Source organism: Corvus moneduloides, chromosome 10 (assembly GCF_009650955.1).
Source record: "Corvus moneduloides isolate bCorMon1 chromosome 10, bCorMon1.pri, whole genome shotgun sequence".
NCBI classification, from domain to species: Eukaryota; Metazoa; Chordata; class Aves; order Passeriformes; family Corvidae; genus Corvus; species Corvus moneduloides.
In genome coordinates this window covers 25,728,937-25,753,132 of record NC_045485.1, presented here as the reverse complement: position 1 = coordinate 25,753,132, position 24,196 = coordinate 25,728,937, and the positions used below count along the sequence as shown (strand labels likewise).

At 43.1% G+C, this 24,196-nt stretch overlaps 2 long non-coding RNA genes across 4 annotated transcripts; both read left to right on the top strand.

The window, feature by feature from the left end:
* Window positions 1-515: 515 nt before the first annotated feature.
* On the top strand, window positions 516-17,658 carry LOC116449020. The gene is made up of 4 exons (XR_004242197.1): window positions 516-740; window positions 13,606-13,656; window positions 14,130-15,277; window positions 17,508-17,658. It is a non-coding gene; the product is annotated as an uncharacterized LOC116449020 (long non-coding RNA).
* Window positions 17,659-17,808: 150 nt separating this feature from the next.
* Window positions 17,809-23,764, top strand: LOC116449019. 3 transcript variants are annotated; one of them, XR_004242195.1, is made up of 6 exons: window positions 17,809-17,866; window positions 18,144-18,318; window positions 19,103-19,266; window positions 20,261-20,324; window positions 20,964-22,390; window positions 22,526-23,764. It is a non-coding gene; the product is annotated as an uncharacterized LOC116449019 (long non-coding RNA). The 3 variants fall into 3 exon arrangements; XR_004242196.1 differs by having other exon boundaries at window positions 20,964-22,626; window positions 22,741-23,764; XR_004242194.1 differs by having other exon boundaries at window positions 20,964-23,764.
* The last annotated feature ends 432 nt before the right edge of the window (window positions 23,765-24,196 follow it).

Sequence of the window (24,196 nt, the reverse complement as noted above, 5' to 3'; positions counted from 1 at the left end):
CTTGCCTTGCTTTTGATGGCTTCATAAATACATAAAAGCTTGCCTTGAACGTTTTAGCAGTTGTTAAAGCAGCCAGAGAGATAAAAGAAGTTTAAAGGACACGCAAAGATTGAATTACGGCGTTTCCCAGCATTTGGATGACAAAGTTTGACCATTATGAGGGATAAATCAATTTGCAGGTGCTGTGGACAGGGAGCTGAGGCTGGAGCTGAAACTGCTCCCCTGGGAAATGTGCTCAGAGATAAAAGGAGTCATATTTCTTATTTTGTGTGGAGAAACACGGAAGGGATTTTTAGAGAGCGGGAGATACGCAAAAATTTCCCAGGAAAAGGAGAAGGGAGAAGAGAATGTGTATTACAGCTCTAAAACTTCCCAGTTAACAGTCTAAAGATATTTCACATTATTTAGAATTTAAAGTGAAATATGTACATCAATTACAAAAATTCAGTTATTTAGAAATTGAACAGGGTTTCATACATATTTGTGTTCTACATTTTACTCTTAAAGGAGTAAAATTCTGGGTTCCTAGCAAGATTCCCATGATTAGTGATTGGAATTGATGATCTTAGGGTTAATGATTCTATGAAATGAGGAGCACCACGAGAAAGAAGAAGAACATCCCCCGGTGCTACTGGAACCAAGAGCAAATGGCAGGAAGTGCTGTGGAAGTTTTCCTGTTTGTTATCCAAGGTCCCAAAATGTCCCTGGAAGGAGTGGCCTGGAGAAGGTTTGGAAATCTGGTCAGTGCTTTATAATGAGTAGAAATTTTGCTTTTTTTTTATCCTCTCATGTTTTCTCCTTCCCTTTTTATTCACCAAGAATCCCTAAACAATTGCAGATATTCCCTATTCTCCTCAGAGTAATTTCCTGCCCTTATCAAGATTGTGTCACATAAATGAAGAGTTTAATCCCCTGTAATCACATCTCAAATGGCAACCACTCCATCTCCTCAACCTTTGGAGCATTCTGTGATGGGATTAACTGGAGAGTCTCCCCTTCTGCAGCCTCAGCAGCCTGGAAGGACAGGAATGGCAATGGAAATCCAGCATTTAAAGGTTTAGTGTGGTTCCTCAGGCTGGGGGCTGTCCTGCCCACTTGCTAAATCAGGCACAAAGATTTATTTTCTGTTTTTTTATCAACATGAAACAAACTTGGAAAAGACCAAACTCTGGAATGCCACAAATCAATTTGTGTGGTTCTGGCTGTAATGAGAGAGACAAAAAGCGAGGGGGGCTTTTTTTATTCTGCTTTCCACTTCAGCTGTGTGTGTGCTGCTAATTGAAACCCTTCTCCTGGGCTCCAGCTGGAGCTGTTCCAGACGGGAGCAGGGGGAGCCAAGGTAATGTCTGCTCGAGTTTGTAAAGCTTTAACCTGCCTCAGACAGCAGATGAGTCCTTTCAGAGCACATGATCCACGGGAGCACTTGCAAATGAATTGCCACATGTTAGAACGCTCTTCCAGCCTGGTGAGAGAGCCTGACTAAAGCCTGGATAAAGGAATCTGGGAAGCCCAGGGGAGGAAAGGGGAAAGGAAAGGGGAAAGGAAAGGGGAAAGGAAAAGGGAAAGGAAAGGGGAAAGGAAAGGAAAGGGGAAAGGAAAGGAAAGGAAAGGAAAGGAAAGGAAAGGAAAGGAAAGGAAAGGGAAAGGAAAGGGAAAGGAAAGGAAAGGAAAGGGGAAAGGCTTTCTGAAGTGGGCAGGGCTGGGGAAATGCTCTGGGAAAAGGAGGGACCACTTTCCTCCCAATATCAGCTCAGCTTTGCTTCTCTTCTTGGGATAGCTATATCCCTGTACTCCTTTGAGAATAACATTCAGCGATTCCAAATCCTGACTGTTTCTCTCTGATATCACAGAATCCTAGAACGGTTTGGGTTGGAAGGGAACTTAAAGTTCATCCAGTCCCACCCCCTGCCACGGGCAGGGACACCTTCCATTGTCCCAGGCTGCTCCAAGCTCGGTGCAACCTGGCCTTGGACACTTCCAGAGATCCAGGGGCAGCCCCAGCTTCTCTGGGCAGCCTGAAATATCAGCATAAGAACTGCTTGAACCCTGATGCAGAGAGAGTTTTCAGGTTAAATCGTGGTGCTCAGAGTGGGGGGTTTAGAAACCAATGTCCTCTGCATCTCAGTCTAAACACAAACAGCACAAAACATCAAGGTTATACCCCAAAAAACTGTCTGGCTGCTATTTCTAAAAACCCACTGAAACACTCTGACTTCAGTTCCACAAATATTTCTCTCCTGATGTGGACATGGAGTTCATTAGTGACTGTCTGGGAGTAAAACCCTGAATATTTATCCATAGCCTAAAGCCCCGGAGTCACATCCAGTGAAATCATCTCTTAACTGTGCACTGGTTGTGCTTGCCCACGTAATTGGGAGAGATGGTAAAATACTTAAGTGCTTCTTGGGAGCTTTGTGTCAGAGTTATTTCATCATGGACTTGTTTTTGGTGTTGTTACGGACCCGGCTGGGGCCCCTTTTTAGAGCACAGCCCTCGTTTCAGCAGAGATGAGGAAATCTCTCTGATCATCCCCCTCTGAGAGGAGATCTTTTCCTGGGTTAATTGGACAAGCAGTGACATTTTGAAAAATTAGAGGATTTGGCCATTCCAAAAATATTTTGAGGATATTTTTGCTGCCTCCAAACTCAACCACAGCTTGACCTAAAAAGTGCTTAACTTGCTGTGGTGCAATGTCATTTCTTCGGGAATTTTTAGTGCACTTTGGATACGTGATTCCAGCGTGGCCTGCCAATGCTCCAGGAGGGGGGATTTATATTCTCTACCCAAACCCATTCCAGTTTAATGAAAGAAAACCAGCCTACACTTCCAGCATGAAAACCGTCAATACTCGAAATCAGTGAAATTCCTATTCATGCTCCACTTAAGACTTCGAGTCCTAATGGGAGCTGCAGTGGCACAAAATGATTCCATTTATTCTGGATAATTTCAGGAATACTCCAGTCAGCATCTCTTTGGCAAACAGCCTTTAAAAGAAGGTGATTTCAGAAGCAGAACTCCCTCTGAGCAAACTATTGTTCAGTGCCAGATGATCCTGCTTGGGTGGAGCCTTGTGGGTGTCTCAGAAATGTTACCACCCCGAGATGTTTACAATTTCTTCATCAGGTGGCTTTTAATGTCTGGAAGAGGCGTGTGACACTTATTTTTAGGTTCTGTCCTTTTCTTCCTCTCCTTGCAGCTCCCCCAATATCGGTGTTTCCTTAGAAACCCTGGCTGTCAGCTGGCATCATAAAAATCTGAGATGACACCGAGCTGGCTTTTGGGGGAGGTGATTATTGTGCAAACAACGTGTTTTCTATTGCTGGCAAAACTCCTGGCTTTAATCCTCATCCCGAAAACTATAATTTCAGTCAAGATTTAGGAGAGGGAGGGGTCTTTCTGTGCTTTTCTTTGCATTCCTGGTTGAGAAGGAGGATTACTCTGAGGGAAGGCTCATTGCTATGCAGAGGTAGAACCTCTTTAAGCCCTGGGTTGATGCTGGATGGATCTGTTGTCATGAGAGCAGCATGCTGGGCTTGCATAACTCTTTGGAGGTGTTTATGTACAAGCTCTCCCAAGGGTGATGTTTTATCAAACCTTATTACAAAAGTGCTCCTCTCTGCGAGCCATCGAATGCTTCGGGAGCATTAAAATGCAGAGTTGTGTCTGGTCAAGGAGAAGCAGAGGCTGTGTTTCATATTCATGTGAAAGATAACACCCAGAAATTTCCAGAAGATTTTATAGGAGCTGCAGCTGTCCTGTGCTGGGGTCACCTACAGGGACCTGCATTAGAATCTCAAAATGTTTTAGGTTGGAAGAGAGTTTGAAGCTCATCCCATTCCATCCCGTGCCATGGGCAGGGACACCTCCCACTGTCCCAGGCTGCTCCAAGCCCTGTCCAGCCTGGCCTTGGACTCTGCCAGGGATCCAGGGGCAGCCACAGCTTCTCTGGGCAGCCCAAGGACCCATTAGGATGGGTCGGTAGGTTTGTTTCTGTTTTGTTCAGATTTTTTATTTCTCTCTGCGCTGCTTGTGTGGAAGGGCCTTGATTAACCCCTTCTCCTGCCTCCTCTGCCCTCTGTGTCCCACCAGAGGGACCTCTTGTGCATTATGCCCAAATTCCTTATCTCCTTCTGGGAATATGAATTGGTGTTTGTTGCTGATTTAATCAAAGACAATGAATTCCAGCTGGGGTTTGTGGTTGTTATAAATTAAGAAGTGATCTCCTCCTGTACTTTGCATTGGTGAGGCCTCACTTGATGATCGTAGAGCTCTTTCCCATCCTAAATAATTCCACAATCCAAAGCTGGTTTCTTTACTCTGTCAGAGGTGAGGGATGACAGCGAGGACAGGAGGATCCTGGCAGAGAACTTTCCAGAAGAGACACAACAGCTGAACTCTCAACACTGAGAACCTCTCCCCTCACACCTTCGAGCAGCAGGGAGAGCGCTGGGGCAAACCGTGGATGAATTCCTCATGGAGGGAACTGCCTCAATCCCCTGGATGAATTCCTCATGGAGTGAACTCACAGTCCCTGGGCTCACACTGCTGCCCTGTGCTCTCAGCTGGGCTCCCTGGGGATTTCCCTCCGGGTTTTGAGGTGGGCAGGTGGATTTGGCTTTATTTGTCCCCAAATGTGCAAATTGCTGCCATCGCTTGTGTTGGAGCACTAAAGGTTAAATCCTGGGTGTGGCAGCCGCGCTGCTCTGCCAGAGGGTTTCTTTTGGGATGTGCCCAGGGAATGTGGGATGAGTGCTGGAGCTCGAACCAGGCTGGGTTTAACCCCACCAGAGCTAATTTCAGCACCTCGGATGTGATTTACAGCGTGATGCTGTCTCATACTCAGGAAGGATTTGCACATTGAGGTAGTTTCTGCTCTGGGTGAGGGCTGTGGCTGGTTAAATGCTGAAAGGAAAAAAAACCCAAAACCCGTTCTGCCTTTGAAACAGAGGGATTTCCATGCAGGATCAGGCTGGGAATTTCCTTATTTTAACCTCTCTTCTGGCAGTCGTTCTTTACGAAGGTGTGAGGAGCTCATCACACACAACTGGGGAATGATTTTCTCACCAGGGAATGTTTTTTCCTAATTCCCTCAGTTATCACTGACCCCTGACCCAAGCACAAGGCTTCTTATCTTTGATACAATTATTTTTATCCCAGAAAATGCCCAAATCTCAGAACTTCCCATACCCTCAGCAAACAGGTGCCCCTTGCACCATTCCCGCGGTGCAGAAAGGAAAGGAAAGCACATTCCTTCCTCTTCTAGTTCTTCCTCTAAAAAAAAAAAATGCAAATCAGAAAGAATCAGAGCGAAATACTTGAGGAAAGGTCACTGTGCTGAGCTGCTTTGAAACTCAGGTAAAAGAACAGTGATAATCCCATTACAGAGGAGCCACAGATGCTTTAATTCAATCCTGCAAACCAGGGGAGCCCACACGGAGACGTCCCTGCTGCTCTCAGGAAGTTTTTGTGCTGCAGGAGAAGGTGCTGGTGGCACCTTGAGCTGCCCCCTTGGGCACAGGGAAAAGGGATGGGATGGTGATGGTGGGGAAATTGTGTGGGCGTGGAGATGCTGAGGAAGGGCATCCCATTCCGGGGTGATCCAAAACTTCACCTAAAGGAAACTGCAGCTTTACAGACTTGAGATTTTATTCATTTTTGTCTGATTTGGACAGTGATGCTCTGCCAGCCCTGGTGGGAAGGGACACTTGGTACCTTCTCCTGCTTGAACCTCCTGAGGCCAAGGAGGAGAGTTTTATTTTCTGTTTGCAGAGTTCAATTCTCCCCTCTCTTGAACCAGAAACCTCAATTCTTTTACGAGCCACGGCTTCAGGGCCTGCAACACCAAATCCCTGCCAGTGTTACCAAGTCAGATCTGTCCTCTATTTATGTTTATTTTATAACTGAGCAGGAAGGGCCAGTTTTGGTGTGTGGCAAAGGCCGTTTTTCCATGAGCAGACCTCGATGGACCAAGATACAAAGGGTGACAAAGTTATCACTTTGAAAATGTCTCTTTAGAGTACAGATATTATGAATTCATTCTTTCTTTTTTTTTTTTTTTTTGCCTTGAATTAAAACCCACCAAGTGCAGCTATCTTTGGTTCCCTTGTCTGACACGGCTTTGCCAGTCTGTAAATTTTCTTTCAAATTAGCAGACCGAGTTTCCTTATCAACCCTTAGCCAGTTGCAATTACTGTCACTCTTTTCAGCACAGTTAATAGCTTTGTGCCAGCTAAACTGAAACTTTTGTCAGGAATTGTGAGTTTCCTGAGTGCCCTGAAGTCGCTGATATTGTTTTAAACATAAGAGCTTTTTTAGACATGGGGGTGACAGGCAGAGCCAAACTTTGCTCTCTGACTTCCCAAATTGCACTGGACAATTCAGCAGAAGCTGAGGGCGTGAAGGATTAGTTTTCCCCTCATTTTTTGAGGGATTATATACAATTTTTTTTCTGGAACAATACAGTTTAAAGTAGAATAAACAGAACATGCACAAAACAGCTTGTGAAAAATGTGTGGTACAAATGTAGGGTCTTTGGGGAATCAGTGTGATGCATCTAAAATGCTGCTGAAAATGTTAATTAGTCCCATATATCCAGGACAAAAGAGGTAGTTTTCATAATTAAGAAATGTATAGAACTGAGAGGAAAATAGATTCAGATGCCAGGGCAGCTGGACTTGCCTTGCTGTGTTTTCTCACTAATATTTTTGGGAAAGGGTCTTTTATGGGAGAGAATCCTAGAGAGAGAGGGAGGTGCAGGTATTTCTTCTGACAAGAAAGGTGGTTTCAGCTCTTTTCTGATGTCAGTATCACTAAGGATACTTCACATCTCTTCCTGGTGTTTCCTGCCAGTGAATATTTAGACATTTACCAACTTGGAGGCTTTTGAGGTCGTAGGAAAGGGATCTATAACGTCTCTGGGGAGCTCAGCTGGCGTGTGACACAGGAATGTTTGGGATGGGGACCCTTCTCCATAGGACAGAGCCAGGCCTTGCCCTCTGCATGGGAATTAAAGCTCTTTCTGTAAGAAGTGAGGGGTTTACAAGGGATTTTTTTTGGAAAAAGAGCAAGTTTGCCTGATTTAAGGAGAGCATCCTTGCTCTGGGGCAGTGAGGCAGAAGATGTGAGAGCTCCTTTGCCTCCTTGCTGCTTTTCTGTATTCAGCTGTGGGAGGAGGGAGTTGGCAGCGGGTTTCTTTGCTGAACACATATTTATATACAACACTGGGGGGGATTTTAATGTTTGTCCCAGCGTTTTCCAAGCTTTTTTCTCCAAATGAGCCAAAGCAGCAGTGAGACCTCTCGGGCCCCATTGCAGCACTCAGAGCACAGTGGGAGAACAGCCCTGAGACCATCTGCCCATCATGTCCTGCCTCTGGCAGTGGCCAAGAGCAGATGTCCAGGGCCAGGATATAAAAACTGGGCAAACACTGAGGGAGAATTCCTCTGGATATCCTCTCCCAGCTTCCAATAATCTGCTGTTCAGGGATTTTCTGGGAAGTGGCAGCTACATCACAGCCTCTAACAGCCCTCAGTGGACCTTCCTGCTGCAAAGTCTGCCTCGTTATCCCTTTGCACAACGGAACGGAATGATTTGAACGAGCAGTCCTAAAGCAGAAATTTCCTCTTTTTCATGCTGGTTAGACCACCTCCAAAGCATTGTTCTAATGGGATTTATCCTGATTTGGTAAAACTGAGGGAATGTTGCAGCCAGCTCTCCCAATCATTATTACTGGGGTGTCTCTAAATAGGTGTTTGCTACCAGGGCTTGGCCTCCAAAGGAAAAAGGACAAGAGTTGCTGTAAAAAAAGATGGTCCAAACTGCTAAAAATATGTTGTTCTGGGGTTTGAAGTCACATTCATGCTTCCAACAGAGAAATTAATTTGGTTGTCCCTGACAGAGCCTTTGCTCCCTGTGGGTTTATCCACAGAACTGTTTCTTCAGGGGACAATTAAAGCACACAGTGCTGAGAGTAAGGGAGAAGGGTATGGACACAGTGGAATAATAACAGTGCCCCAAATGCTCCTTTAATTACTTCCTTCTCTTCAGATCTCCTTCCTGGCCTGTCTCTTTGTTTGTATTTGTTTTCCATCAGCAGGATCCAGTCTCTTCCTGAATATATTTCCCCGAGTAACTCGCTAGAAATAGCCCACATTTGATCCTACACTAAATGTTTTCATGGGGACCAAAATCCAGCTGAGTGAAGAACATTGGATCCAAAATATATATTTATAAAAACCAAATAAACTGAAAACCACCCTTCCCCCAACAAACCCGACCCTCAGGAATAAAAGTTCCTGCTGATACTCTGTTTTCCCTTTTTTCCTTCCCTTCTCTCTTAGTTATTTCTAAATGAAAAATAAACAACAATAAATTCAGGATCAGGCTCCCGCTGTTCCTGTAGAACCAGCAAGAATATTTGTTCCAAAATTTTTGCAGGGTAGTTGTGGGTTATTAGGAATAAAACAGGGTAGAAGAAGTTCTTGGAAGTCTGGTTGGCCCCAGGACAGTGGAGCCTACACCAGGAAGCTGCCCAGCTTTGGAGGAGGATTTCCATCTTACACTGCTACTCCAGCTCTTGAAAAACCCCATTCTGCTGGCTCTTCAATTCCTGATTTTAAGCCAGGCCTTGGGTGAACAGTTGTGAGAGAAAAGAAGACACCTCTGCAACTTGAAGTGTAAGATTTTTACCCTTGTGTGTTCCTTTACACCTTTCTGGCTTAAAGCCTGTGTGATTTCCCCTCCTGAACTCACTGTGGTCCCAACCACCACTTTCTGGGCAAGTCTTCCTCTACCACCTCAGCCACACTAATTCCTGGGATATTTTCCATGCAAACATCAGCACTGGCTTATCCAGGTTGTTCTGCAGAACTCAGTGGCAGTGTTTCCTCAGGGTGGCAGTCCCTGAAATGTTCTGGTGGCTTTAGGGGCTGTTAATTCGTTCTTTTTCTGCTGTTTGCCTTTATAGGTAGAAACTCTTGGATTTTTTTTCTAGTGTTTTCTTGGGTTTTTCATTGCCAAAATCCAGCATGAGTGGCTACATAAAATGAAGCTGACTGTGGCTGGTGAAGTGTGCTTGGCTTGCATTTTAATGGCAATATTCAACCTACAGATGGGCTTGGAGAGAGGTCGCCTAAGTTCAAGTGAGAATTTCAGTGCAGATTCGTAGATTTTGAAGGCCAGATGGCACTGCTGTGATCATCTTGTCTGATCTCCTGCAGAACACAGGCCGTGGAATTGCACCCATCCATTCCCACCTCCAGCACAACGTTTTCCCTGCAGATGTTTCACTTCTCCTCTGTCAGGCCAAAATTTCAGCTGACCTCACATCGATATCAGTGCTGTTAATGACCTGGATTATGGGAATATTAAAGAGAAAAGCTTGCAAGGTCTCCCCTGGAATCTTGTTGGCCTGGTTGCAATTCCTTTTTTTTTTTTTAAATTATTTGTTGTAAGATCGATAGAGCTGTACAGTGGTTTTCAGGAGTGTTTAGTAAGAACTCCAGAGGGAGGATCTGACAGCCCTGCTCCGTGATGGATTGGAATGTCAGATCAGCATATGGAGAAAGGAGGAAAAAGGCAAGATGGGGAAAGCCAAACCAGAGCTCTTTTTAAAAACACCCTTGAAATTGGGTTGGTGACTAAATAAAGCTTTCTTGCCACCAAAAGTACAGCAACAACAGCAAAAAATTTGATCTGAAAATAAATCCCTTTTTTTGTTCAGAAAATCATCACATTTTCCTTGCACTTTAGGTGATTGTTGTTTTTCCCAGCAGGATTTCTCACTTTCCTGGAGAAACAATGAGTCTGTGAAACTTTTCCAAAAAAAACCAAACCAATTTTTGATTTTTCCCAGCCAAATCCCAGTGTTGCTGTGTCACCCAGCCAGGACAAACATTGCATGAGGTACTGTGAGCCCAGTTGCCTGCTCTTTGTTCCCCCAAAAAGGCATTTTTTTCCTTGGAATTGTCTTATTGGGTCTGACAGGAGCTCGGCATGCGAATAAAACATTCTGCGACATGAATAATGATTGCAGAATCAGATGTTCTGCATGTAGCTGGTTTGAAGTAGGAATATATTTGAAAAAAAAGTGGGCAAGTATTGTTCATGTTCATTTTGCAGTGTTGGCTGAAGTGAGTTCTCTTGGAGCTGGCTCCAAGCTGGGAATTCCAACCTGTCGAGTGTTCCTGCTCGAGATCAGGGTGTTTTCAGCAGGAGGTGAAATGAGCAATGATAGGGTGGCAAATGGGGACAGGGACTGGGCAGGGAGGATGAATTTAGCAGGAGAATGGGTGATACAGATCTTAAAAGGTGTTTTGGAGATCAGTCATTTTTTTGGAGATCCTCATTTCCTCCTCCCACAGGGAGAGTGTTGGACTGTGTGGTAAAAGGGGTGGAAGGAAGCAGCAAAACCCAGCCCTGAAGCTTCAGCGGGATACAACCAAATCCTGTTGTAGTCCTGCATCCCATCCCAGTGTCCTTCATCCAAAATCCTAGAATTGTTCAGGTTGGAAAAGCCCTCTGAGTTCATCGAGTCCAGCCTGTGACCAATCCCCACCTTGTCACCAGCCCAGAGCACCGAGTGCCACGTCCAGGCCTTCCTTGGACACCTCCAGGGATGGGCACTCCACACCTCCTTGGAAAGCCCATTCCAATGTCTGACAACTTTTTTTCCATGGAGAAATTCCCTTGATGTGTGTATGACTATGCAGATTGTGGGCTGCCCTTGCTTCCAGAACTTTGTTTTCCAGAACAAAGAATTTAGAGAATTTCCAGAACTTTCAGGGAACAAGCGCTAAAAGCAATAAATAATCAAATGCACAGAACTCTACAAACCAAATCCTCACACATAGAACACGTGGAGGACGTAACTTGGGACAGCGTGGGAGGGAACAGACTCTTAGTGGAGATCTTCAGAGACTACAACAAACCTTTCTTGACTGTGACCAGAAACACCTTGATATTCCTCACTTTCTTCCAGGTCAGAACGACTTTAATTTGCAGTTCACTGCATCATCTGCAGGGTCTTGGAGCAGTCTGTGTGCAGGAAGGACGGGCTGTGGGAGGGAGGAGGAAAATCCTCGGTGTTATTCCGCAGTGTTTACAGCTCCTGACAGGATGGCTTTAGGAGTGAAGGTTTCACTGTGGCTTAGCACACGCACGCTGTAATTTGTCTGTCAGTTCTCTAAAAGTTCATTGGCATTGTCGAGTCGTGTTTAACTCAGTGGGGAAATATGGATTTCATCCCTGGTGATTTCATGGAGCACTTTGATAGCCTGAAGGTTTCCCATCAGAAACACAACGTCCCATCTCCTCCTCACCTCCTCGGGAATTACTGCACCTCTTCGTAGGACTTCAGCACACAAAGGACCCAAAATGAATGGGGAATGATTCTTTCAAACTGTGGGTGCTGTTTGAAAGGATTAAATGCCTCATTGTGCAGGGATACCTGCAGGTCTGGAACCTCTCTGAACATCTGTGTGAGTTGGTGTTCATAGAGCCAAAAGAAGGGCATGGACAAAAATCAGTTTTCCTTGGTAGAAGATGGCACGTGCTGAGTATAACAGAGAACTCCACTTTCTGTGCTGGGTCATGTCCAGAAAAATATGACAGGAATATTTTGGCACTTTGCTTCCCCTTTTTATTTTTAAAGAAGTGTAGGAAACTCTTTGCAGCGCTGTACCTGCTGGGCTTGGTCCGATACCAACAGAAAATCTCCGCGTCCATCGAGGAGCCCAAGCCAGAGGTGCCTCTGCCTTTCCACAGCTGTTGCAGACTTCAGATGGAGACCAAGAAACCTTGTGTATCTGGAGAACATTTAATTTTCCATGCTCAACCATTCAGTTAAAGGTGTTTCCAGAGCACATTAACAAAAATAAAAGCTGACGGATTAAAAGGAACTTTGTTCATTTTGGAGGAGTGCTCTGAGCTGAAATAATGTTTGGTGCTGATCCTCCACTGAGTTGTGCAAAGCACTCTCTGTGTGTTTTGGATGAGTAAATATTCCATGTAAAAATAAGGGTGTTTGTATCAAAACAGTCTTTAGTATTTCTTTTTCACTCTTCTGCCATGTTGTTTTTTAAATCTGATTTCATGTGCACGTACACAGTTTTTATAGTGTCATTTTACCTGGTGAGTGAAAAGCCAAATTTTATAAACAAAACTTAATGCTAACAAGAAAACTGCATTTCTTCATGGTACAAATGAGCATAATTACACTAAAACACTGCTTTTAAGAGTGTTCAGCTGCTGTCAGTGTGCCTGACATGCAGCAGAACTGGATACACATTCTGTTCCTGGGAAAAAAAGGCAGGAGACGTGGATTCTGTTGGGTACAACCTGAAGACAACTTTTAACCATCAGAAAACAATGTTTAATTATCAGAAGCCAACTATTAACCCTCAGAAGCCAAAGGGCACGATGCTGCCATTGATTTTCAATCCGAAGTTGCGTTCACAAGTTGGAGGAGGGAAAGAGTGGAGATAATTTTTCTGCTGACTGCATAGAACTGGCTGCTTGTTAAACTCCAGGAGTAGATTATTGCCACGTGGTCTTATTGTTTGGACTAGGCAGATCTGGCTGTGCAATATGGGATGTGCCAGGCTGGATCACTGTTAATGTTCAATCTCATCTGGAACGCCAAGTGCTCTTTAACAGCACTGAAATGTCCCCACTCCTGCTCCACTGCAGGCTTGAGGGGATCCCAGCCTGACAAGCTGGCACAGCATCCCAGCAGTGGGAGGGGAGAGATGTGTGACGATGGGACTGAAATGAGGACCCCACGTGAAGCCCCTGCAGGGCAGGACCAGATGCCGTAGGCGGAGCGTTGGAGTTGGGTATTTCCTCCCAGGCTTCTCCAGCACCTCAGCAAAGCTTTGCAGGGATGTGAAGAGCCTTAGTTCGTCTCTGCTTTGTTGTTCCAGTCTCACTCCAATCCCTTCCCAGAATTCAAGAGTGGAAAGAACTCCAAGCAACTCGTGATAATAATTCTGTGGCTGTCTTGGTAATGCCTCCATAATTAACATTTGTCCTTACAGATACAATAACAGCCCGTAATGCAGACATAAATATTCCATTTTAAATAGGCACCTGAATTCCGGAGATGAGTGGTGTAAACTTTAATTACATTTCACAAGTGCATTTCCCTCATAATCCCATATTTTTCGTTAGACACAAAATAACATTTCTGCTCACTTTGGATAGGGGTTTTTTTTTCTTTGCTTTGTTCTGTTTAAATACAAAAAAATGTGAACAAGTAGAGGAAAGCCTGTTGACTTAGCCAAATTAAATATGTACAGAGAAAGTCATACAGAAAGTTTAATTTTTTCCCTCCGTCTCTATAAAGATATGATAATTTTATGAATCAAAATCTTAAGCTCCATATTGCTGCCATCTCTTCAGGAAAACAAATGCTAGATTCATTTGAAAGTTCTTGTTTAACATATTACAAAGATTAATCTCTCAGTTGTTATTTAAAGCACATGTTGTTGAGTTTCAGTAATTCAAAGAAATATAAATACAATTGAATTTGATGAGGGTGTCTGCTGATGGAATATAGACTTTGCTTTCCAACCAGGATTTACCTGCTGATCTCATTTTTCCATGTAGGAAATCACAGCTGAGTTTGTGCAGAAATGGAACTTGAGTTTTATTCTGAAGGTGCGTCCCTGTGAGTAGAAACATCAGATTTTACTTTCTCATGGATTTTATACAAAGCCTCGGATCAACAGGACCCAGGGAATGGCTTCTCACTGCCAGAGGGCAGGGCTGGATGGGATATTGGGAAGGAATTGTTCCCTGGGAGGGTGGGCAGGCCCTGGCACAGGGTGCCCAGAGCAGCTGGGGCTGCCCCTGGATCCCTGGCAGTGCCCAAGGCCAGGTTGGACATTGGGGCTGGAGCAGCCTGGGACAGTGGGAGGTGTCCCTGCCCACGGCAGGGGATGGAACAAAATGATCTTTAAGGTCCTTTCCAACCAAACCATTCTGGGATTCTGTGATTCGCTGAGATAAAAGTTGAGCTGTCGTCTAAAGCGATAAATCAAAAGTTGGGATTTAAAGCATAAATTTCTGTCATTTCTGAAAATAGACTCAAGAGCTTTAACGTTGCATTTTTGGTTGTTTCCAATTGACAGATCCTTTCTCTCTCCCTCTATTTATTGGATATTATCTCTCCATTCTGCTTGTCATGGCACTACCTGAAGTTTTGAGATACGCAGGCTTTGGCAGCGTTATTGACTTGGAAAGTTCCCGTGTCCTTCACATTCCATTGTGTTCAACTCCCCAGATAAGTTCATGGTTATATTGTATGCATCTGATCCAATTTATTTCAACAACAAGATATTGCTTGGAAGGAAACAGATTCTGCTCTCTATCTTTAGGAATTACCTAAATGTGCTAAAATCCAAGCCTAACGATTTTTCACAATTAGGCTGATGGGCCTTGATGCCTTTCTGAGGGAAAAACCTGAGAAATATGCCCAGAATAACAAATCATTAGATGTGATAAGCCAGGAGGTCCAGTTTTCCTGATAACTTGTCTTAATTATCTTTTTGGGTTTTTTTCACTCTGGGCTACTTGTTTATATTGGAAGTAAAAACGATCCCTCTGTCATCCTTGGATATTCCCAGCAGCCAAGAAAGTCTTTTCCATCTATTTCCCCTCATCCCCCCAGCCCCTGCAGCCAAGCTGCCTTCCAAGGCATAATTAATTTATAGTTTGTACCCCAAGGAGGAAAAGTTGAGTGCTCATCAGTGTGATATTCTAGCACTTCAGTGCATTATTTTGGGAGATCTTATTGTGTTTATTCCAATACCCATGGCAAAAAAACCTGGATTCTTTGCCCTTCATTTCCTTCTTGAACGTAATAAACCTAATTCAGGCACTAATCATATTACAACCACTTATTATTTTGGTAATTCAGACTAAAAAGGGCCTGATTTTGGTGTTTCCACTGCAGTTGGTTGGGAGGGAGGTGGGTATCCACTGAAATAGTAAAATCCAAAACATCATGCCCAGAAATTGGCTCTGTTGTGAAAGAAAATCTCCAATTTGAGTTCCAGCCACTGTGTTTTAAAGTGCTTCGTGACGCAGAGTTCCTGCACAGGGCAAGAAAAGCTGCACAATTCTTGGTCCAGCTCATGGCACACTTTCATACAGGCTCGGGAACCTGAATTTCAGCACCTCATCTGGGAGTGTCAACCTTTGTAGGCAGTGGTAGAGCAAAAAATCCCACTGCCAGCAACTCTTGTTGTAATTGTCTGCCCTATTTTAGCAACTCCAGGTAAGTTTGTAAGGAATTTTCATTTTACAGGGACTGAAAGGATGTTTTTCAAAAATAGTGAATAGTGGTCCCATTTTCATCCAAAGATTTTTATTCATTTTATTCCTTTTTAATTTGGCATTCTGTTTTCTCTTCCTGTTCTAAACTGAGCTGTCAAAAACCAGTGCAGTGTCTGGAAAGTGTGCAGGGAGAAGGAAAAAAAAGTCACATTTCTGTGTTCTTTTATGTCCTTAATTTTCCAGGAGACTCAGTCTCAACCAGGACTTCAACTGGGAGAAAATACATTTCTAGAACAACACTTGAAAAGAAAGAAAAGAGTAAATAGTTATTAAGCGAGATATTCTGGTGCATAAGTCTAGAATTACATATATATTCTATAAATTCAATCAGAAATCTTAAGTAGCTGAGTGCTGGTGAACTGTGGTGAGATCATGAAGGGGATACTGAAATTCTTAGCCCAAAATGACAGAATTTCATGTCCCTAAAACTTGGGAAAATCCTCCTTAAAGAGGCCATCTGAAGTCATCAGCAGAAACCTGATGTTTATTTTTCACAGTGAAATATGGTATTTTCTTACTTTCTCCTCTGAATACCAGGGAACTTTGTTGTTGTTGTTCGTAATTAATAATTCTTGGCATTTTTGCCTCACATTTTACTGGCTGTATTTATAGAACTGAATTTAATTCAACCTCACATTAGGAATACAAATATATTAAATCCCTAAGTCATGGTTCCTCTTCTTTTTTTTTTTTTTAACTCCTCGCATGCATTTAGTAAAAGCAACATTTCCAAAATTCCCATCTGTTCTGCATGTACACGCAGCTAATTATACACTGATTGACAAGGCTATAAAAGGACATTTTGGGGAGATGATGGGTTTAGGAGCTGCACTAAAAAATTCTCATGTGGAGGCATTCTGCAGTTTTCCCATGGAAACTCTGTGTGGGAGTCAGGGAGATACAAATACACACAACAAATTGTGCTCTGGCTGTCACCCGTGTGGTGTCAGAAAGGTTTGGGGTTGTTTGTGTGTATTTATCTGTGCTGGAGTAAATGTGTGTGTGGGGAGGGATCAATAACCCACAAATAATGACACAGCCCCGGCAGGAGCAGCCCTGCCCACCCCTCACCTGAATCCGCAGCAGTTCCTCAGGGCTCTGCTCCTGGTTGAAGGGATGCTGGAGGGATCCCAAAGAGCTGTGGATGGCCCCACAGGCACTGATGGGATCAGAGAATCCCAGGATCGCTGAGGGTGGAAAAGATCTCCAAGGTCATCGAATGACTGATGCCCACCTTGTCCCCTGCCCAGAGCACTGAGTGCCACCTCCAGCCCTTCCTTGGGCACCTCCAGGGATGGGCACTCCAAACCTCCCTGGGCAGCTCCTGCCAAGCATCCTGGAGTGAGCACCCTTTCCATGGGGAAATTCCTGCTGATGTCCACCCTGAGCCTGCCCTGGCCCAGCCTGAGGCCGTTCCCTCTCTCCTGTCCCTGTTCCCTGGGAGCAGAGCCCGACCCCCCCGGCTGCCCCCTCCTGTCAGGGACTTGTGCAGAGCCACAAGGTCCCCCCTGAGCCTCCTTTGCTCCAGGCTGAGCCCCTTCCCCAGCTCCCTCAGCCCCTCCTGGGGCTCCAGAGCCTTCCCAACCCCACTCCCTTCCCTGAACACACTCCAGCCCCTTTATTCATAGCATCATATCCAAGGGATGATGGATTTAGCAGCAGAGCTGCAACAATAAATTCTGGGCATCAGCAAACCTTGGATTTGAACCTTAAATGCTGAACTTCTGTCTAAAAATAGCCCTGGTGCAAGATGAGCCACTCAGTTTCATTTAAATAAATCACCCACTTTTAAAGAATAATTTATTTTATGTTTCTTTGTCCTTTCTGTTCTTCCTTTCTAAATTTTTTAATTTTTTTATTTCTTCTATACATAGACCACTTTTACTCTAGACAAGGTAGAGGAGAGCTTGTATTTTAAATATATTTCTGTGTGAGCAGGGCTATGTATGAGACAATCTGGGAGAAACATTATCAGAAAATTTTGACAGAAATGGAAGAAAAATTGGACACAGAAAAAGGTCAACCAAAAAGCAGACAATTTCTTAATTGTATTCTTAACAAGGGTAATTAAGCACTGGAACAGATTAATAATGGATGTGGTTCATGCAGCATCAATGAGGAGTCTTAAAATAAGATTGAATCTCTTCCTAAAATTCCTGATCTAATTTCAGCACAAGTTATTGGGTTAGATGAAGGCACCAAGAAATAAAATCCCAATCTGTGGCACAGGAGAAACATTCACAACATTTCTGATGGCCCGGAAATATCTGTTTCTGGAAAAATCCAGCAGGAGAAAATCCAATTGTTCTTCTAACGTGGAATGTGAGTATAATCAGGTCAATTTATTAACACATTGCCTAGACCAGAGAATAATATTGGCGTTGTGGGTTTCTCTTTGTTACATTTTATTTGTTCTTTTAAAGATTATAGACAAAAAGGATCAATCTGTATTTTATATTTTCTGATTTCACAGTGTTAATGCGATGCTCGTTGATGACATCAACAAGGAGTTCTTGGCTGTCGTTCCCAGGTGTTTGTAGGGAGTTCTAGAACATTTTAATTGGGTTTTTTAGGATTTATTTGTAACATTGAGAGAGGAAACAACAGAGTTGAAATGCTGCTCAGATGCAGCCACAGCTCCATGTCACGGCCGTCCTGCCGTTCCCTGTCCTTCAGTGAAACGTGGGCGTGCATGGGATGCAATCCGGGGGCATCATTTAGTCCTTGTGGGAGCAGCTAAATCTGGGAACGATGTGTTCTGGAAATGGTTTTCCATGGATGGAATAGTTCATCCCCTTGTCCTTCAGGGGGCTGCACAGGATGCAATCCAGGAGGCGTCATTGAGCCCTTGGAGGAGCAACTAAATCTGGGAATGAAGTGTTCATGGAATGAAGTGCCTTTCCGTGGATGGAATGGTTCCTCCCCCAGCAGGTGACAGCCGGGAGCTCTGCTCCAGATGGGGAATGTCAAGCACCTCACAAGGTAATTAATCTCCCCCAAACTCCCGTCTAATTTAATGAGTCGTAGTTCACAGAGCGGTGTCAGTAAGGACCAAAACATTGGCTAAGGTCTGTGGGGAGCCTTAAATCAGGGAAGAGCACCACTAATGACTCCTGGAAGTCAATCCAAAGGCTTCTCTGAGCCTGGAATTAGCAGGACAGGTCCTGGTCCCTCCTTGTGGCACTAAATGACCTTTAAAAGTCCCTTCCAATCTAAACCATCCTGTGATTCTCTAGTGTTACACCACATTTACAATTCCATGTAATTTGGTGACCCACATGCACTGAAAAAGGGGAAAAAAATGGAATATCTGCAAATTTTCAAACCAATAGGAAATTTAGAATTGATTTTAGAAACAATCAATCAAAAATATGAAATTGAAGATTGCTATGGAGAGCTGAAAGGAGCAACCCAAACCACCTGCTGCCTGATGGTGTTGTCCAATTTCTGTATAAACTCAATTTAAATTTCTATATTTTGTGTTCAGGCAGCACAAAAAATAAACTCAATCAAGGAGGAGGTTCCAAACACCTCTCAGTAATGGAAACAACAATTTCAAGGCTCTAGTCCAGAAAATTCTGCAAAGAAAAATGATTGGCGTGAGCAGTAGTTGTCTCTTTGGGACTGTCACTGGGAATTGTTGGGAGCAATTCCTCTTGGTTGGTGATAGTGATTTACAATAACTCCCCCTTCACAACTGAATACATCCCTAAAATGATTCCTTGACAAAGAAAGTGTAATGCTTATTTTTATTTCTTTTTTACAGTGGGCTTGTTAGAATATTGAAGCAACCTGCCATCAAGGGAGCATCCAAAACACAGGGCACAGTCAAACCACACATTAGAGGGAAAGCACAAGATGTGGAGCTGTCAGAGAGAGTGTTGGACTCTGGGGACTGAGAAAGGACAGAGAAGGAGGGAAAAGAAAGGGGTTTGCAAAATATTTGCTCTATATTATCTCTTTATTTAATTTTAAAATGGTAGTTAGCTTCATTTTAATTTGTGTTTATTTATGTAATTGAATATTTATTTATATAATCAAATATTCATTTATTTGTGTGTTTACTTATTTTTATAGTAGGGGTTCACCTCTCCTTTTTTATTGAGTTTCTTGGAAAGTTTTCCCTCTGGAAAGATAGGATCCTTCCCAAGAAAAGTTCAGGCTGGGGAGCCCAACGTCCCACCCAGCTCAGGGCTAACTCCCAGGGATGGGTAGGAGCTGGATCCCTCTGCCAGTGATATTCCTGCTTTCCAGCAAACAGAAATACACGATCTTTCCTCTCATTCCCAGGAAACTTCACTCTTTCAGTGCTCTTTAATTCTGTTGCTATTGTTTCAGGGAACCGTAAATGCTTAAATTTGGTGGATTTGATGCCATGAAATCCTGTAACTGATAATTAGACTGCAGCCTGGATGTTTACAACCCCATGCTCCGTGTTTTCAGCCAGTTCTTTCCCACTGAATTCCGTGAGGGTCTGGGTGCAATAACAGGAGTGTGTTTTCAAATAATGCAACTTCTGGCTGAATGAGATTTTAATTTTTGCCTTTCTTACAACCAGGGCTACAAAAATATTTGGGTTTTTTCCTCGTAGCCTTTAATTTATACAAGAACCCTTAATGACTACTGCTTAGCCACCAGGAGTCTGCATTTATTTAAATCAATATCTAATTAGCTTCCTTAATATATTACCTTTCACTCCAGAAATTTAAGGAATTTAAGCAATTAAGTTTGGGCACTGATATCCTCCTGCTTGCTTTTGTTTCTGCTTGACTAAATTTTGCCTCTATTTGATCATTTCTAGACCCCCAAATCCCATTGATTTCTTTAGTTTGTTGGATTACTTGTGTATTTTTAAGGATTTTTTGTTTAAGGATTTTGTGGTGGAAGAATCTTTCCCTCTTAACTTTCATTTTTTTTTTTCCAGCCAGTGGATGATGGAGTTGAAGGATAAGAAGAATGATTTTATGGATTCACAACACGATGCAAAGGTGAGATTTCCTCTTACTTCTACCTTGAAATTGCTTTGATTAAGAGAAAAAAATTGCTTCAGTAGAAAGAAATATTTGTAAAATGTAGAAGTTCCTAATCATAGGCAAAACAGAATATTTGAGGAACTTTTTTAGGGTGGTGGGGACAGAGAAATCCATCTGAGGAACTTTTTAGAGTGGTGGGGACAGAGAAATCCATTTGAGGAACTTTTTGTGGTGGGGACAGGGAAATCCATCCTATGATACTTTATTTGTTTGATACAATTAATTTTTAAACCATTTAATAAATTAAAATCTTCTTTCTTTTTTTACAAGAAGGGCCTGAAAAGCAAAAATGAGAAAGATGAGTTTCCCCCTTTCAGTATGAATATTAAATATATGAAAAACCAGAGCTGGGGCAAAATATTTCCCCTGTGTTCTTTGTAAAGCACCTGGAAGGCCTCACAGTAGAGGCCCATTAGGAAGGATGATTCCCTGCATGGGGATATGTGGGAATGACAACTTTCCAGGAAAAATGGAAGGGCTGGGTTTTTTTTAAAAGCCACGGAAAAATGAGCAACCATTTTGGGTGGAACAGAACAGCTGATACACTCTTGCCAAGCTCGTTTCTTTATATAAGTGGTTTATTTATATTTGCAGATGTATGCAAATCCTCGACACCGAAACCACCCTGTAAGCAACGGAATTTTCAGGAGGTCTAGGAATTCCTGGAGCTGCCAAAGAAACTCTGCAGAACCAGAGACTCCCATGCAGGAGGCCCCTGGTTTGGAGTTTTGGGATTGTTTTAAGAGTTTTCAGCTTCTGATGTGAAAACCTAAGGTCGATGGTTGGACTTGATGACTTTAGAGAGCTTTTTCAACCTGAATGATTCTGTGATTCTGTGATTTTGGGGTGGCACACATGGACTATTCAGCACAGCTATGTCTGAGCAGATTTATTCTCTGCCAGTTCTCAGGACCTTTTCCTAAGTAAACTCACCATGGAAATGGTGCATTATGGAGGATGGATATCACTGGATTTAATTAGCAGCCTTGACAGGACGAGTGGCTGCCTGTTGTATTCCAGGACGGAAAATGGTTCAGAACAAACATCCCAGAAGGAATTTCTCATTATTACAGCACTGTCAACCTGAAATTGGACTTTCTAGGGCTTGGAAATCCCATTCACACAGAGATATCAATTGTAACAGATAATCTCTTCACTCACTTTATTCTTATTCACCTTATTTAGCCTTATTGAATTAGGGAAACATAAGAATAACCCACTTGCTGAATGTTTCTGGATACGTATTTGTCATCCATGTCAGTACAAAAATAGCTCGATTTATCTGGTGTGTCTTTTATTTTTCTTCCCCAAAAACTCGAGAACAGATTTTTGAGCTGCCTCAAAAAAAAGTTGCCTCAGAGATGACATTTCAAAGATCCAACCCAATAAATAAAGATATTGTGGCCATTTCCCTGTATTTCTAAGCTCGTTGTTGGAAACAACAGCCCGATAATTGTGGCTGCTCATGCCATTAATGAAGCAATGCCATCTAAAGCTCGGATTTTGCAATCTTTTCTGCATATGAATAGTCTGAAGTTCAATGTAAGCTGATGATTAAGACCCACTTGAAACATTTGATTCTGCAAGATGTTGTTTTGTGCCGCGGCTTTCGGCTCCCTTTGACTTCCAAGTGGCTGGAATGTTGTGAATCACGAGTGGGAGAGCAGCTAAATGGGGAAAGAGAAGTAAAGAGATGAAATATAAAAGAGTGTATTGGATTCTCTCTCCTTCCATCCCAACTCTGGGCACACAACAGCAACTCTTGACTCGAGGGACGTGAGGGAAAAGCGCTGGGGTTTCCAACGAGCCTCTGACATTTTTGATGTTGTGCATTTGTAGGATGACTCAGATTTGCCAACTGCTGCTGCCGTGGGTTTTGGATGCTCCATGCTCAGGGTTTTTTTGGGTGTTTGGTGCAGAGTCTGACCTCAGCACCTGCATCCACAGATGCACCCTCTGCTTCCATCCCGAATTTTGTGGTTCATCCAAGTCCAGCAATGTCAATCTGTGCAAAGATTGAGGTGAGATGACTTTGAAGTGCACAAGGAGCACACACAGGTCCTTGCTGGGTGCTGATAATAAAAAAAAAGAGAAAAATCTCCTCCTGATCAATCCCACACCCCACAATTTCATATTTTTTCCTCTTTTCTGTCTAGACAGGGAGGTTGGGAAGCGTGGTTTGATGGCAGCCCGCAACAGAAACTGATCCTGGGAAGGTATTTTTAATAAGGGCATGCAAGAATGAGCCAAATCAAATGTAAGCAACTTTTTTTTTAGCCTAATCTGCCTCCAGAGAAATGGCAGACTCCCCTCCAGCACTAATGAAGGAATCTATTCCAACCTCACTTGATTTTCTAACGACATCCTACAGGAAAACCACACAGAATATCCCATATACAAATGCATGGAAGTGGAACTTGATGATCCCACGTGTCCATTCCAACCTGAGATGTTCTGTGATTTATGGAACAGAAAGGCAGGTAAAAAAAGAGTTTTAAAAATAATCCTGCCACTGGATTAAAGAAATGCTGAAGGTGTTTTCTTTCTTGTTTGGGACTAGAACAAGGTTGGTTCAATTGGATCCACAGTTTGTCAGTTCCTGGTGGCTTTTAATGATTCCTGGTTTTCAGCTTCATTTATCTGTGCACACCTTCCCTGCCACATTGAGAAATGGCTGGTGGGGAGGTGGAGTTGTGTCTCAGGCTGTTCTTCTTTAATATGGAAAATGTTTAAACATCCCATTTGGTTGAAAAAATCCATTATTTCCTAGTCAGTCTCATTCTTGAATATGTATTTCCCCAAAATACTTCTGAAGTGCTCCTTTCATCACGATTTTGAGGTGAAAATAAATAATAAAGATTTGGAGCTGGCCAACAAGCTGGAAAATCTATTTCTGAACCAGCTTTGTGTACAAGATGCTCAAAATAAGAGAGAAAGCAGGATGGAGATTTCATTCCTACTTGGAAGATAAAGCCCAGCTGTTCCAGAGCCATGGAGAATATAATTATCAAAAACCACTAATGAGGCATCCCAGGTGGCACAGAAAACTCACCTGTATCTTATCTCTATGCTTAGCAAAGAGATTTGTTATGGAAGGAATGGTTAATGTCAAGACTGGGAAAAAGGAAATATTTGCTGCACGAATTCTCCCCTTTCAGCTTTATTTTTGTTTACAACTGTGCAAGCTGAGTATAAAATGCAGCTATTTTGACTTCGTAGTATTTTATGTCTCGTTTGAACGGTTTTAAAAATTGATTGAAGGCGGCCAAGAATTGAACCTTTTCCCTCTTCTCATGTTCCATGGTGCTTGGTTTTATGTGGCACCTTTTCCACTAAAAAGGCACAGAGGAGGCTAAACAGCAAAATAAAAGCCAGCCATGCTCTACTAAATCTTATTACCCAAACCAGAATCATTTGAATGTTTTAAAAGTTTTATCCATTGGGTCCCTGTGGGAGGGCAGTGTCGGGTTGGTGGTGAATTTATTTTCCCCAAATTTCTGAATTTCAATCAGGTTTGCTCTAATAGCTGTCAGCTGACCTGATTAAAGCCTACCTCTCCTCGAGTTGATTTAAATCAACTTGGCTGCCACACAGCAAGCTGAAATTCACGCTGGCCATCTGCTGCACTAAATCAATTTATTTTGGAGAACTTTAATTCAATTACCAGGCCCATATTCCATGGCAGGTGTAGGAGACAAATCCATATTTCAGGTTCCTATGTGGGATCTGGTGTAGGCAACTGAGGAGTGAGAGGAGGACTTGGGTAACATAAAAGGAGTAAGAAAGGATTTCCCTGAAAGCTTTAATTACAGTTTTAAAGCAGACAA